This window comes from Asparagus officinalis, chromosome 4 (genome assembly GCF_001876935.1).
Source record: "Asparagus officinalis chromosome 4, Aspof.V1, whole genome shotgun sequence".
Classification (NCBI taxonomy): domain Eukaryota; kingdom Viridiplantae; phylum Streptophyta; class Magnoliopsida; order Asparagales; family Asparagaceae; genus Asparagus; species Asparagus officinalis.
In genome coordinates this window covers 87706400-87717683 of record NC_033797.1, presented here as the reverse complement: position 1 = coordinate 87717683, position 11284 = coordinate 87706400, and positions in this window count along the sequence as shown.

Genomic DNA, 11284 nt, shown 5'->3' with positions numbered 1-11284 from the left:
AAAGCTCTTAATCTCTCAAACAAAACCCTAACCAATAGCTCAAGAAAATACCTTTTTTCTGTGCTCCAAATATCCCCTATTCTACTCACCAAGAAACCCTAAAATGTAGTTGCTATTTATATCTAAGAGCAATCTCAAACAGAACAGGAAACCACAATCAGGCCCAAACCCGACTGGTAGTCGACCATCGAAATCGTCGCGGTCGACCGGACAGAACGGCAAAAACCAAAAAATGCATTGCAGGGTCCACGGTCGACCGCACTTGACGCCGCGGTCGACCGGCAAGAAAACTGAAAAACACCCTGTAGTCGTGCACGTTTACGGTCGATCGCTCCAAAGCTCGCGGTCGACCGGCAAGCACCCAAATGCTTGTCTGCATCAAATTTCCTGATCTTCTCCAATGTTTTTGTCGTTTCTACAATTCTCTACCTCAACGAAAATTTTCCAAAACTGAGCCGATACCAACCAAACCAAATGTCCCACTTGTTGCGTCCAGTACGAAGTGAAACAAATTCATGACAACAGACTCAATCCACAACAAGTTGAGAACCCAAACGAGAATGCGAACAAACTCCAAATGTCGATATCAACTCACCAAATCGGATGCATCATAAATGACTGCCAACGTATCCTCTTGCCCAAGGAATCAAGCATTCACGTAGTTCACCCAATGGATTCCAAATGCCCTCAATCCAATAAAAGAGTTCTCAACCCTTCTCCAACATTACTAACGAATCTGCGGCTGATAGCACTCCTAATGGTCCCAACGTGAGACGAACCAAACACCTCCACCTAAGGTGAACCAACTGTCATATCCAAATCCAAACTATGTCCACCAGCTGCACTCGAATTAACCAACTCAATCACAACATGAAATAACAAATACAATTGATCATGTACAATAATATCATGGCATATCAGCTAATCAAAATTAAGAGTCATAAATTTATGAACAACTAACCATGTAATTCAGAAAATAGTTTTTTTTTCACAAGACAATTTTTCTTAAATTATTTCTCATTATAATTAATCTAAAATAATTTATTTTTTCAAAATAATTTCCTTTAAATTATTTATAATTATTCTAAAATGATTCTTTTTCCAAACTAAATTCTTTTAAATCATTATAATTATCTAAAATTATTCTGTTGCTAAAAATAAATTATTTTAAAACATCATAATTATCCTAAAAATGATTCTTTTGCCAAAATAAATTCTTTTTATTCACAATAATTATTCTAAAATAATCTTTTGAAATAAATATTAATTCAAATAATCCTTTTGTAAAATAAATTCCTTTAAAATTATCTTTCACCATAATTATTCTAAAAATAATCTTTTAAAATAATAAATTAACAATTCAAAATAACCTCTTTTCCAAAATAAATTATTTTAAATTATCTATTATAATAATTATTAAAAACTAACCATTTTTCCAAGTTAAATTCTTTTAAGATAATTATTATAATAATTATTTAAAACTTTCCCCTTTTCCAAAATAATTTCTCTTAATTTATTTCTCATAATTAATAATTCCAAAAATCTTTAAAATATTCTTTCTTTTAAAAACATCTCAAAATAACCCTTTTCACAAAATAATTTTCCTTTAAACTATTTATCATATTATTATTATTTAATATTATTCATTAAGAAGCCCACACAGTTATCACAATCTTCATACCATAGCATAATCAAATCACAGTCTAGTCTAAGCAAATTCATAATAGGTCTAAAAATTGAAATGGTAAGTCAAAGAGAAAGGGATCTTACCTCGAGGTTTGTGAGTGACGTAGAGGCCAGCGGTCATCGGATCTGAAGAAGGCGCGCGAGATGCGCTAGAGGTGGTGGACCGAGGCACAACGTTGGAGAACGGAGGAGGTAGTTGGAGTTGAGCTAGGCGTCAGTTTGGTGGTGGGAGGGCGGGATCAGACGGTGACTTGGAGTACGGCGTCGGGACCGATGGACGATGAAGCGGGAGAACTGGGTTGGTGGTAGCAGGTGGAAGGTTGGTGGCGACGAGGGGTTACAGGGTTGTGGCGGCGGCTTCTTGAAGGGTGGTGACAGCGGTGGCTTGGAGAAGATGAGGGCTGAGGCGGATCAGGGTGTTGGGTGGCGAGGAGCGTGGGTAGGGGATCGACGAGTTAGGGCTCAGCGCGAAAGCTCTGAAGGCGTGGGCAACGAGGAGGTAGGTGAGTAGAGGGCTTGGGTGACGAGCTATATGTGCGGGAGCACGAGGTCTAGGTAGTGGTTTGGTGGTGAGGAAGATGGATCGAGAGAGGGATTTAGTGGCGAGGTCGAAGGCTGGAGTTCAGGGGCTGAGGCGATTTGGCGGGCAGGGGAGAGGGAAGCTCGTGGGGTCGGGTGGGCTCGCGTGGGCGCGAGCGCGCGGGCTGCGGGGTTGGGGCTTGGGCGTTGTCAGATGGAGGCACTCGCCGGAGGCGGAGGTAGAGTTTGTGGCTGCGGCTGGACGGCTTGGTAGTGGTGGTGAAAGAGGATGAGAAGGGAGTCGAAAACGAGCTCAAGGCTAGGAGGAAGGGCAGGGGGTCGAGAGGAGTGATGGGGGTGGATCACGAAGACGGGTAGCGCGCTGCTGGGGTTAGGTGACAGGTGGTTGAGGGCGGTGCAGCTCGAGCGGAGGAGGGACGGGTGACTGAGGCGGAGGATTTGGTTGAGGGGAGATAGCCTCGGTGCGGCTGACGTCGGCGGGCTAAGCTGAGGGCGGAGCGGGTGTGGCGGTGCAGATCTAGGTGATAACGAGGGAAGAGCGGGTGGTATGAGGCGGCTGAAGGAGGTGGATGTTAGACCCTAATGCCACTAGTAAAGAACCCTAGAGGGGGGGTGAATAGGATCTTATGCTAATCTAATCCGATTTTATACCAATTAAAACTAATTAACAAATATATCCTAGCAAGTATAATATGCTACAAGATATGTGCAAGGATATACAATATAAACAAGGCTAAACAATATGATCATGCAACAATGGCGATATAACAATACGCAAGAATAAATGTGCCAATGCCAAACCCAAACACAAGGAAGTGATCACGTAGTTCGGACCTTTCGTCCTACGTCTCCGCTCCCTACTCCCGGGGAGAATCCATTACACAACCCGGTTTAAAAGCCGAAACTTCTCTACACACTCGGTTTTCTAGCTAACCAAAAACTCTACACACTCGGTTATCAAGTCAACCGATAACTCTCACAAATCCTCACAAAGTACATACACAAGCTACAACCTCAAGTGTTGGTTCTCACGTATCGACTGCCTCAAGTGCTCGGAATTATCACCTCTCACTAGGCCACTGACGTCACTCCTCTCGGTATCGACTCCGTCCTCACCACACACTCCTCTCGGTATACAAGTGTATGACAAAGTGAACTTTATAATTAGGCACACAACAAATGATTGTTCTCTAAACAATGTGAGAACTCAATTAGGCTCAACTCAATGTTACTATCTCTCACAACCCCAAATATATTATGAATGCAAATACAATAAGCTCAAGTGGGTGTGTGTAACAATGAGATTAATCAAATCTAAACTCAATATAAAACTAGCTTTAATAAGATGATAATCAAATAAATAAATATAAAACTAGAAAAGAGTTTAGAAAACTTCTCAATAGATGACAAGAGATAGAGGGAGAATAGTTAATTGCTCAAACTCCAATAGATGATCTCCTCAAGCTCTTGTGGAATTGAATTCACAAAATCAAACCCTCAATTGCTTAAAAGCTTCTAAACAAACATTAAACAAACTTAAACCCCTTGTTTAAAACTCTTTTAAACTTGTTTAAAACATTTCATTAGTTAGTATGAAAGATGAGAGCAAGGGGGTATTTATAGGAACCCAAAACATCAGCAAAAACCCCAAGAAAAAGACCAAAAACCCATAAACAAACAAAACAAAAAACTAGTCGTTACTGTGCAACGGCTCTCTGATAAGTCGACTTATGAGTCGACTTATAAGAGTCAACTCAGCAGACGAAAAATCACAACTCCGCTGCACTTCGTGAGTCGACTTATGAGTCGACTAATGAGTCGACTAAACGTGCACAGATCTGAAATGCACAGAAAAACTCAACTTTAAACCAAGTTTTAAAATATCAAATAAATTCCAAAAATTATGAAACTTTGGGAGATGTAGACATGATAATAAACATACTACAAAAACTAATTTTCAAAAGGACCTCCCAAATGAGAAATATCATCATTTTACAAAATAGTCTAAAACATGAAAATGTGAACACATGAGTTTTGATATTTTAGCTTAACCATGTTTTGAAATATTATAAAATGATTTTGTAGACTTAATAAAAGATGTATATGATTATTGTTAAGTCCATAAACCAAGAAAATAATATTTTCTCAAAATTGCATATTCTATGCAATATATTCTTAAACAAAATAGAGTATGAAACATATTATTATATATATGAATGTAAATTTGTTTCATGTCTATATAGTTAAACCAAAACACAATAATAAATATGTAATCTCATATTTATAAGCATGAAAACTTAAAACTATGTATGTATATATATATAACTATATATATACATAGAAACATATATGTATATGTATGACTACATATACATAGAAACCAAAAACTAAAATATAAGCTCAATATCATATACACACACATTTTATTAGTTTCCTTGTATATATATGTAGTCATATATATATACAACACAAGTTTTTATTTTTATATATATATATATATATATATATATATATGAAAATCAAAACTTGTGTCGTATATATATATAACTATATATATACAAGGAAACCAATATAATGTGTGTGTGTATATGATTGAGCTTAAAGTACCAACACACATAATATAAAGCTAAACTAATGTTAACCAAGCTTGATTTTGATCTTCAATAAGCTTGACTTGGTACACATTGCGGATGAAGCTAGAACTTAGATCTTCAACTTGAATTGCATACGCTTCACCCACTATTTCGCCAACCTCCATTTGATATGATCGTTATGGCACAATTCCATCCATCCTCCAACATGTTTTTTTTTTTTTTGGTCAATGAAACTGAATTTATTCATATAACCATTTGGAATTATAGTACAGCAACATAAAACTCAGAATTTGAGTTATCTACAAAAAGAATACAAGGACTATACACTGTGCATGAATATCAGTCCAGAAAGAGGTGTCCGAGGCTTGTAAACCCTATTTCATTGATAATAACCATTCTCTGTCTTCAGCATCAACCTCATTGTTTAGAACTATGGTCATCACATCAATTTTGATCCTTTTGATAAGAGGCTCAGCTTCCCTACTTTTCTGATTGAAGATTCTGCAATTTCGTTCAATCCAAATGTTGTATATTGAGGAGGTAAGAGCCAATCTTTTTACTTTATGCTTGAAACTTTTACCTCGCAAATTGGTACTGAACCAGTTCAGTAGATGATTCCAATCACAGCTTCTCCATCTAAAACAGAGCCAATCCATGATACCATTCCATACATCCTTGGAATAGTTGCAATCAAAAAACAGGTGACTTCTACATTCAGGTTTGGATCCTGAACATAAACAGCACTGATTAGTTTGAATTATACCTCTCCGCAGCAATTTGTCCTGGGTTAGGAGCCTGTCTTGAGCAGCTAACCATGAGATGAAAGAATGCTTTGGGTAATTGAAACCCCCCCATATAGTGATACACCATGGAATTTTATTTGCAGTGTTTGCAGCAGGGGAAAGAGCATGGTACAGGTCAGAAAGTTTGATTTTTGAGGATCTATAACAGGACCTGATTATGTCTTTTAGATTATCCAAACCACCACAACAAGCAATAGCCTTATCTCTGGCTTTTAACAGCTGTTTCCATGTCCAGGAATCACTAACTTTCATTTCCACTTGCCATATATTCCTGCTTTTTAGATAATTTCCATGAATCCATTTAATCCATAGGAGCTCTTTGTTTGTGTGTATATCCCATATGATCTTTAATGCTGCTAAAATATTCCAGATTATAGAAGAGAAAATCCCCAATCCTCCATACTGTTTACTTGTACAAACTATGTCCCATGAAACCAGAGAAGCCTTGGATGTATGATCATTTTTCCCCCAAAGGAACTTTCTGCTAAGCTCATCTACTTTGTGAAGTACTTTAACTGGTAGAATATAGCTAGAGGTCCAGTATATTTGCATCCCAAGTATCACACTCTTTATCACCTGTAATCGACCCGCATAGGATAGATTTCTGATTTTCAGGCAGTTTTGGAATTGACTTGAGATTTTACTGAGAAGAGGATTGCAATCCATGTAGTTTAACCTCTTGCACACTAGGGGAACACCTAAGTATTTTATTGGCATTTTTCCTTCAGTGAATCCCAAATAATCCTGAATGTCTTTTTTCACAGACTCATTTACACCACCATAGAAGATAGCACTCTTGCTAGGATTTGCCTCCAACCTTGAGACTTGACTGAAGTTGCTGACACACTGATGAAGCTTTTGGATAGAAACAAGGTCCCCTTTGCATCCTCCAACATGTTGTTTGTCTACAATTGATACAAAAACACAAACACTAGACAAACAATATTAAAAGTAAATTGTTTGTAAATCATCATCAAAACAAGAAGGCCAACAGTGGAGGCTGGTGAGGAAGGACGGTTGAGCGGTGGTGAGGTGATAATCATATTTTATTACAATTTTAAACCATCATTATCTATTTTATATGAATTAATATACCACTAATAATTATTTTTATCTTTAAATGCAGGTTAATGAAGAATAATTCCAAAAATCTCATCTCTCATCAAAAGCCCTTGATTTAATGAAGAAATGAAGCAAAGCCCAATGGAGAATTAAGAATTGCCAAATTATCCAAAAGCCCAAAGCTAAAAAAAAGAAGAAATAATAAAGCCCAAAAGCCCAAGTCCAAGAACAAGAGAGAAGCTCGGACAACAACCAGGAAGAGGCACACATCGATGCCAGCATCGTTGGGGGCATCATTGCCAGCATCGATACGACGTACAGTTAGTTACAGATCTATGGCTAAAAATTAATGTTTTTGGATAAGATTTCGATCCAATGGCTCTCATTCACTGATGTTTACTATAAATAGGGATAGCGAGTGAGGGGTTAGAGGTGTGAAAAATTTTGTACCTCCATTTGGAGGGGAGAGCTACTCTTAATTGAGAAGGCCTTCCAAAAATTATAACTTTTGTTGTAATTAATAATAATAATGTTTTCTTCACTTTAAATTTGTCTTTTCTCCTCTTTGTTGAATGATGAGGATGTAGATGAAGAGCAATTTGAAGGTTTGTATTTCTTTTATTTTCTTCTTTTATTTCTTTTTAGTAATTTCTTTATTATTGCTTATTAGTTAGATTTACATTCATGCTTGTAGTGTAGATTTATTTTCTTGTCTTTTTATTTCTTTTTGCACTTTAATTTGTAGAGTAGATTTATTTTCTTGCATTTAATTTTTGCAATTTATTTTGTACTTTAGATTATAATTCTTTGTAGTTAGATTTATTCTTTGTTCATAGTTTAGATTTTTCTTTTCTTTTTCATTTTGTAATTAGTTCTTTTTCTTCTTGTTTTTATTTCTCAAGATGTAAAATTAATTCTTGTAGGAATCTTAGAATTGTATGAAACTAGTTTAATTTCCTTTATATTGTATGAATTATTCTCTTTCACTTAAAATATTCATGTTTAGGATAATCAACTAGAAAACTAATTGGTAGAAAAAGAATTTGATAATCTATGCTTATCTTAAATGGTTTGATAGGTTATGCTTATGAATTCTAGGATTACTATCTTGTTATTGTTCTTATCATGAATAGTAATTTTTGATTTAGATGATAATTTGATAGGTTATACTTTCCTTAAATTGTTTGATAGTCTATGTTTAATAAATCTAAATTGAAATATGATAAAAAGAGAATAGTTTATATTTTGTAATTGATATTAGCTAGTGGATTAAATTCTAGATTTCTCATATCTTAAATTGAATCCTTCATCTTAACTTTCTTGAATTCTCTTTTCATTCTTGATTTTATTTCTTGATTTTATTCATTCTTCTTTCTTGCCTTGTGATTTCATTTATTCTTTAATTCTTTCTTCTCTCCTCTAAAATTTAATTTATTGTCTCTTGCATATATTCACAATAATCACTCATCACAATCACACTTATTCTTTAATCCTATTTTGTCACGCAAACAACATAAGAACATATTCTAATAATCTCTTAAAATCATCTTCCTCGTGGGATCGATAACTTTTTATACTATAACTTGATCAATTGTGCACTTACAATTTTGGTACATAATTATGCCGCATCACGAGGGCTGGCAGTGGCTGCAGAGGAGAGGAGGGGATGAGGGAAGGGCGAATGAGGGCGGCTCAGGCTTGGGGTGTGGAGAGCGACGAAGGAAGACGGGAGGAGGCGGTGGTGGTGAGGAGAGAGGGTGGTTGATGCGACATAATTATGTACCAAAATTGCAAGTGCACAATTGATCAAGTTATAGTATAAAAATATCGATCCCACGAGGAAGGTGATTTTAAGAGATTATTAGAATTGGTTCTTATGTTTTGTGCATGACAAAATAGGATTAAAGAATAAGTATGAGAGTTATGATGAGTGAGAGTGATTGTTGTGAATATATGCAAGTAATAATAAATTGAATTTTAGAGGAGAGAAGAAAGAATCAAAGAATAAAATAAAAGCAAGAATAAAAAGAGAAAAATCAAGAAAACAAAAGATAGAGGATTCAATTAAAGATATGAGAGATCTAGAATTGAATCCACTAGCTAATCTCAATTATAAAATACAAACTATTCTATTTTTATCATATTTCAACGTAGATTTATTAAGCATAGACTATCAAACTATTTAAGGAAAGTATAACCTATCAAATTATCATCTAAGTCAAAATAAAATTCATGATAAGAATAACAACAAGATAGTAATCCTAGAATTCATAAGTATAACCTATCAAACCATTTAAGATAAGCATAGATTATCAAATTCTTCCTCTATCAATTAGTTCTCTAGTTGATTATCCTAAACATGATTATTTTAAGTGTAAGAGAATAATTCATACAATATAAAGAAAATTAGACTAGTTTCATACAATTCTAAGATTACTACAAGAATTAATTTCACATCTTAAGAAATAAAAGCAAGAAGAAAAAGAACTAATTACAAAAACAAAAAGAAAGAAAATCTAAACTATGAACAAGAAATAAATCTAACTACAAAGAATTAAAATCTAAACTACAAAATAAATTATAAAAATTAAATGCAAGAAAATAAATCTACTCTATAAATTAAAGTGCAAAAAGAAAAAAGATAAGAAAATAAATCTACACTACAAGCATGAATGTAAATCTAACTAATAAGCAATAATAAAAAATTACTAAAAAGAAATAAAAGTGGAAAATAAAAGAAATGCAAACCTTTAAATTGCTCTTCATCTCCATCCTCATCATTCAACAAAGAGGAGAAAAAAAAATTTAAAGTGGAGAAAAAATTATTATTATTAATTGTAACAAAAGTTACAAATTTGGAAGGCCTTCTCAATTAAGAGTAGCCCTCCTCTCCAAATGGAGTTACAAAATTTTTCACACCTCTAACCCCTCACTCTCTACCCCTATTTATAGTAAACATCAATGAATGTGAGTCGTTGGATCAATACTTATCCAAAACAAGCAAATTTCAGCCCTAGAACGTGCTATAGTCCCGCAAGTATCGATACCAGCATCGATGCTGGTATCGATACGGGTATCGATGCCAACATCAATGCTGGTATCGATACCCAGTCTCTTCCTTTTGCCATCCGTAGATTTCCTCTTATATTGGCTTTGGGCTTTAGGCTTTTGGGCTTCATACTTGTTTTCTTCATTAAATCAATGGGGTTTTGGATAAATTGACAATTTGATTTTCCAATGGGCTTCTTGATTTCTCTTTTGCTTCATTTCTTCATTAAATCAAGGGTCTTTGTTGAGAGATGAGAGTTTGAGATTTATTCTTCATTAACCTGTATTTAAAGATAAAAACAATTATTAGTGAGATATTTATTCACATAAAATAGATAATGAGAGTATAAAATTGTAATAAAATATGATTATCAATGGTCAGCGATGAAGAAAAGAGAGAGAGAGGGGGGGCTGGCTACGTGAAAAGAGAGAGAGAGAGAGAGAGAGAGAGAGAGAGAGAGAGAGGAGGGGTGCGGCTACGTGAAAGAGAGAGAGAGAGAGAGAGAGAGAGAGAGATAGAGAGAGAGAGAAATAAACATATATATATAGGAAAGGGATTAGGGTTAAGGAATATAATTAAGAAATAATTAAGAAACTAATTAGGAAAAATTAGAAATAATTAGGAAATAATTATTATAATTAATAACTATACTGATAATAACAACAATAATAACAAAACATATATTAATTTAAAAGTTTTCACCCCAACAAGTTAATTTATAATTATCAAAATCATTAAATAAATATAAAAGTAGATTCTTTAATCATAGAAAATTCTAGGAAATCAAGAAAATATAAATACTCTTTTGAAAATAATAATTTAATATTTTAAAATATCAGAAAAATTATTTTAACTAGTATCGAAAATTCATGGTCATTACATTCTACCCCCCTTAAAACAAATTTCGTCCTAAGAATTAAAATAAGAAAGAACCCAAGGACAAAGATATTGAACGAGAGTGTAGTCGGGAAGTGACGAGACAAGAAGCAGTGTAAAGTTCTGGAGTCAAGAGTGATAAGATAGGGACTAAGGTATAATTCATCGAGATGATAGGATACGGACTAACTATAGTCTTACGGATAAAATATGATATGCATCTAAATTATCCATTATATTCTCACTAGAAGGAACTCGGGACCGTGACCTGCATGGGCCACCAAAAAAACCTGACACGTCCTGCTTTCCAAAATACCGGGGAATCAGAACGTGAACAAGCTCACTACATATTAGGCTGAGGAGAAATGTACTAGACCTTCTACTCAATCTAATACGCTAAGCGTTAAGCAATATAAATACAAAGTCACAGATCCTCGATCATAGTTAGCAAGAATATAATAGACAAACTCAGAACAAAATAATCAATATCATAAAAGAAATATCATCCAAGACATAATATTCGGATCAACATGCCCTTATATAAAATATCCAACTAAAATATTGAAGGAATATAAAATATATCGATCAAGCGGGAATGGAAAGTGCTACAAAAACAAACTAAAAGGAATAACTAAGCTTTGGCTTCTTCTTCTGCTCGGTCTACAAAGCACTCC